We start from the raw sequence: 6,305 nt of genomic DNA on the forward strand, positions 1-6,305 counted from the left end.
GTCATTTGCATAACTACGATAGGCTATTTTATTATTTTTAAGGATTTGCCCAAGTGGTAACTTGAAATGGTTAAACAGTAGAGGCCCAAGAATAGACCCTTGTGGAACACCTCATGTCAAGTTTTGATTCACAGTTACTGATAGCAATAAAGCAATTTCTACTTCTACTTGTCCGGTAACAGGGAGAATAGAGCCCCTGTCATTGCTACTCCAGGCTCAGCACTGCAGAAACTGCACTGTGTAACTTTCGAGGAAGGTAGGACACCACCCACATCCCGATTGATTTTAGAAAATTACTGTGAATGAATTACGCTGCAACTGTAGGGGGAGCCTAGGAGGAAAATAAACCTGTGGTCCTTCATAGGGTTTGCTGTGAACCTAGAAGGCTAACACAGCTAAACATCCAAATATATCGTAAGTATAGTAGGTCTTTTATATGTTTGCTCTTACTAATTCTTTGTTAGTCATTCATGAAGTCCTTTGTAGCAAAAGCCACATTTAATAAAGTTCCTGAAGGCTCTCACAGATTCCACAGGGGGGCTTTCAGTCTCTTTATAGATCAAACCTGAACCCGCATGTGTCTGATTATTTCTGCTCTAATTAGAGATGTGTAACAGCAGTGTTCACCTTGTTCTCCCGCGGCACGGGACACATGTCCTACAGTTTTGTGGTTTTGAGCCCCTTTGTGGACACAGAGCGGACACAAAAGAGAAATAATTGGTCTTCATTAAGGGGAGGAAGGAGAGCGTACTTTTCCGCAGCAGATGTTCATCTTACAGCTATCCAGTCAACCTGCTCCACACTGAGATTACAGGGCAGATGTGTCACCAATAAAGTGCAAGGCATAAAATATGTACTCTGTGCTACAGAAGCACTGCTGGAGTGAAATAAATAGTAAGTGTGTTGTAAAAACCAAATTACACAGATGGTGAATATTAAGTAGGTCAGCCGATTCAGGTCTTTTCCGACATCTCCCTTTTTTTTTAGAAATCCACACAGATATTTTTCCACAATAAGAGTTAGTATCTATTTTTCACAAACAATGGTAATCCAAAACACATTCGGCTGAGATGGGGACTGAGATCTGGTCAGTCCATGGAACACCTGTAACTACTTTACAGTAGAAGAATTTAAATTTAATTTTATGAATACAGTTAAAAAGCTGTTAAAGTAACCGAAAGGAACCGAAAGGAAGACCTGCAGAGTACTGGTGGGAGGAGGCTTTATGCCTCTTCAGCTCTTGCTACTTTGGGCATGGTGACCAGGCTCATCCCATGGGGGCAGCGGTGGCTTAATGGTAAATGAGGCAGGCTTGGGACCAGTAGGTTACAGGTTCACTCCCCTCAGCCTTTAGAAAAATTGGATGCGGGGGAGAAAAATAACAGCACTGTCTCCTCCTTTAACATTCACAGCTGAGGTGCACTTAAGGTGCTGGGATGGTTGCCCCGCCCTCTGAGGTGGCACCAGTGTGTGTGTGTGTGTGTGTGTGCGTGTGTGTGTGTGTTCACTGCCACGGATTGGTTAAATGTGGAGGCACAATTTCGTTGCATAGTGTGAAATGCAAAGTTGGAGGGTGTGCAGTCAATGACTTAGATTGATAGATGTGAATATAAAGTTACAATAACACTAACTGCTATAAAAATAAGACATAAAATAACCTGTGCAGTAGGCTGCATAAATATTAAAGTGGCTGTGTAGTGACGTATAAGCAGCATCCACAATAATCAAAGACCAAGCTACATTTACTGAAAAGAACAATAATCAATGAACTGAATGTAGGCACAAGTCAGTCAGAGTGTAGATAAATTGACTGTACTGTAAACAGGACCAAGCTACATCCACTAAATAAACAATGGCCAAGTTAACTGAGAATACAGTACTTTATAACAGCATTTTAGAAGTGTGTAAGGCAGCCTTAGTCAGCCAAAAGTGGTTCACCTCTGGCGTAACTCTTTGTACCTTTATTTTTCAGATAATCAGAAACATTTAATGTTCCGTGCCTCTCCAGAGCACAGTGTGTTGCAGCTGTGCTGTTACTCAACAGCCTCAGCTCACCGTCTGCAGGCAGCTCACACTTGTCAGGACGTGTGTCGCCATGGCTTCCGTCCGGGTTAAACAGTAAATACTGCTCTCTCTCTCTCAGCTTGAGAAAAGAGAGCTGAGATTTTCCATTAGTGTTCCATTCCGAGAGGCTGAGAAATCTAGCCATTATCAAAACATAAGAGTCAGCTCCTCAATTCTGCGGATACCTGTCTGTTATAACGTCACCTCACAGATGAAGTCTTGGCAGGACCTGAACAATAATGACATGATAAGGCATATGCACATAAAAGCATACACAAAAATGAGCTAATATCAAAGCAAACAAATGCTTTTGCAAGCCAACATCAGATTAAGCCTTTGTTTGTGTACGTGCGTGTGTGTTTGTGTGTGTGCGTGTGTGCATGACTGATGAGAGGCGTGCGTAAATAAATAAATAAATAAATAAATAAATAAATACATAAATAAACATGAAAGTTGGTGCATAAGTAAATACATAAATAAGAAAGCACTCATTTTAAAAACCTCTTTGTGTGGTGTCCTGTCAGATTGTGTGTGTGCGCATTTGTGTATTATAATTAATAATACATACTATATAAACACATTCTATGAATACATAAATAATAGAATTATAAATAAGGCGTATTATAAATAAATCATAATATTGTTAAGATATTGCATGGAGCTCCATCTTTTCTGAGTACACAGTTCCACTCCTGGATTTATACCCCTCTTGCTGGCTCTTGGCATTGAGCACGGCTCATGTGCATCTGCTCCAGAGCGTCATGTTTGAAATGATACAAACTGTAATATTATACTGCAGTTAAGGCCTTAGGTCAGAAGGGTGCGCTGTTGATAGCAGACCAGTTCATTCATTAGCAGCACAGGTGTCTACAAATGTTTGTTCGTGTCGTGTAGCTGTAATGTGTCTTCACACACAGGCTCGTGTGAAAATGAAAACCTTGAGGGTGTTTCCAGTTGTGTGTTATTAATCTCAGCTGCCCTGTTTAATGTGTGAAGCAGATTAGCTCCTGTTCTCATCAGTGATCAGAGTATTAGCGCGCTCTAATTGATTGGGCTCCTCTCTGCTGTACCTGGGATTTCTGGTGCGAATTTAATCCATAATTATCGTTCTGATCATGCACTAACACACACTGCTATAAACCCCCCTCAGCACTAATCCACAGCATCCAGCAGAGGGCAAAACCTCCTCTGACTCAAACTTATTTTGAGGTAAATCTCCAAGACAAACCCAGTAAACATTTAGCCGTTGATTCAACGTTGAAATAACGTAATTACTGCCGTCTAGTGATGGGAATTTTTGGGGAGCCGGCTCTTTTGGCTCGGCTCTTCATTTCTTCAACTATTTTTTGGAAGGCAGATTGGCATTCAGGAAAACCAAGTATCTCAGCTTGGAGAGTTGGAGAGTTGGAGATTGCTTGTTGTTCTCTGATTGGTTGAATGACAAGCCTTAGAAAAAATATGGCTCGGTCTTAGACGGGAACCGGCTCTCATCGTTCACTTACAAGAGCCGGCTCTTTGAACCGGTTCGTTCGCGACCGACACATCACTACTGCCGTCTAATCAACGTTCTCTTAAGGTTGAAAATGAAAGTTGAAAAGACGTCGAAACACAGACATTGAAAATACGACTATTAGACGTATTTTGGACGTCCATTGACGTTATTAACTGGTCCCGAAATACGTTAATTGTATAAAACGCATTTTGGACGTCCACTGGCGTTATCGATTGGCCAACACTTGATAACTAACTTATTAAGATGGACTTTGGACGTCCATTGACGTTTAGAATATGTCCTTGACTACTTTTAGACCTATTTTTAACATCCAGGGACATTCATTGTTTACTGGGAAGCTCATTTATCTGTTGGATTTAATCTTAAGAACAAAAAGCAAATGACATGAATCCACTTCTTTTCAAACTGTTGCTAACACAACGTCAACACACAGCTCAAGATGATTGGAGAATACTAAAAGTCCAGATCTGCTTTGCTAGCAAAAACATGTCCACGCTTGCTAGCACGGTGCTGGAAGTGAGGTGGCCATTTCGCGCCACAGAGGCTGAGGAACTGGGAATCCAAACTGCAATCTCTAAAAGCTTAGACCGCTGCAGCTCTTTGGAATTGGTTTGAAACTCACTTATTGAATCACTCACATGCATACTCACTCATTCACATTGATTTAGTCACCAACCCGGTTAGCGTAAATATTCACCACAAGAGGGCGCCACTCACTCACATCTACGAACTGCTGCTCAGGGAGTACTTTTCCAAGTCTTTTTTCATCGAAAGACACTGTGTCCTTGTTTAAACATGCATTCATTCAGTTTTACTGTGGTTTAATAATAAAGTAGGATTCTTCTAGGTGACCCATGTTGGTCATTGATTACTGAGCTATGGCCGCTTCTGTGGCCTTTACACTGAAGACTCAGATTTGTCCTGGTCTTATCACTTTGACCTGTAGTTGAAAATAGGCCAGTCATCCTCAGCTGTGAAGAGAAGCCAAGATATTCTACTGTTCATTTACATGGTTGCTTCTCTCTCTCTCTCTCTTTCTCTCTCTCTCTCTCTCTCTCTCTCTCTCTCTCTCTCTCTCTCTCTCTCTCTCTGTCTCTCTTTGTCTCTCAGACGCACACACATACACACATGCACACACAAGGCCAGCTTGCTCAAGAATTTATCTTTTTCCTCCTGCAGAACTTGAGATTATCTGCAATATGCATTCTGTATTGATCACAGCGCTGTATTCTGCTTTACAGCTCCAATTCACTGCTGTAAAGGCATCTTTTGACTGTATTCTATAGATCTATGCTGTATTTATTCGTTCATTCTTTTATATTCAGTCACAGCTTCATCCTGTTCAGAGTCATGAGCTTACAGGGAATCTAAGGACACGAAGCAAGAACTCACCCTGGACAGAGTCCATCACAGGGCACCACACACTCACACATTCACTCACTCAGTCACACACTCACACATTCACTCACTCAGTTATACACTCACACATAAACACACTTGAATAGCCAATCCACCTACAAACAAGTGTTTGTGGATTGTGGGAAGAAACGAAAGCACCTGGAGGAAACCCACACAGACACAGGGAGAACACACCTCATTCCTCACAGACAGAGACCTGAGGCGGCGAGTGAACCCACAACCCCAAGACCCTGGAGCTGTAAAACAGCTGTTGTTGTGATTCACAGTTTTCTAGTATCATTCTCTATTCTTCATAGAATACTGTGCAGAAATATCGGTCACTTCTCATTATATAATTCCCACAGATATAATAGAAAAGTTATTCTTGCTGTCTGTTATTTTTTGGTGTCTCAAGAAAGGCAGATATTTAAAGAGAATAGCATGTTGTATTGAATAACTTGGGATTAATGTCTTTTAAATGTATAAATTGTTTAAATGAATTTTTGGCTGGAAATTAAATACATGATGCTACAGTCAGACTCCTGATGAAGCCTCTGGACTTATTTGAGTTTCCTCACATAAATAAAGCTCTGATCTCTGTTTAAATGAACTGACCTGAAACACAGTGCTCCTACAGACCTATCCATAGTTACCTAAAACCTCAAAATGCAGTGTTTTGTTTCTAGGTAATGCTTTACTAAGCCTAAAAGAAACAGTGCGGGTAAATCAAGTTCATTCCCTTTGCTAATATTAATAATAAAGACTTGTGGTGTTCGTCAGGTCACTCACCAAATTTCCACAGTGAAATAGCACCATCTAGTGGCGACGCTTATAGTCACAGATTGATCTGACAATTTCCGCTTTCTAGAGATTTTCACACTAATTATTCACTGATTGAAACTATGTTAGTGGCGGCATGGAGGCTCTGCAAGGAGTGTCAGTGACACCCAGCTTCAGGGTTCTGGGGCTGTGTGGGCTCACTCTCCGCCTTGGGTCACTTTCTGTGAGGGCTGTGTGAGTGTGTGGGTTTCCTCCAAGCTCATGGTGGTATGTGAAGTGTCGAATGTATGAAACTGTCCCTGTGTGTGAGCGTGAGAGTGATTGTGTGTGTGTGTGATGCCCTGTCCTGTGTTCCTGGGTAGTCTGTAAACACACTGCAAGCCTGATCAGGAAGAAATGGTTACAGAAGCCACATCCCGGCGGATTCCTTTGAAAATGGAAAGTCTACTTAAAGGAATGGCTTATTTATACATAAATCTGTTTATCTGAACAAGTCATGTTAATTTGGTCATGAAAACAATACTATAACTATAAACGCAAATAGTATTGA

The sequence above is a fragment of the Hoplias malabaricus genome, chromosome Y, assembly GCF_029633855.1.
Source record: "Hoplias malabaricus isolate fHopMal1 chromosome Y, fHopMal1.hap1, whole genome shotgun sequence".
NCBI lineage: Eukaryota > Metazoa > Chordata > Actinopteri > Characiformes > Erythrinidae > Hoplias > Hoplias malabaricus.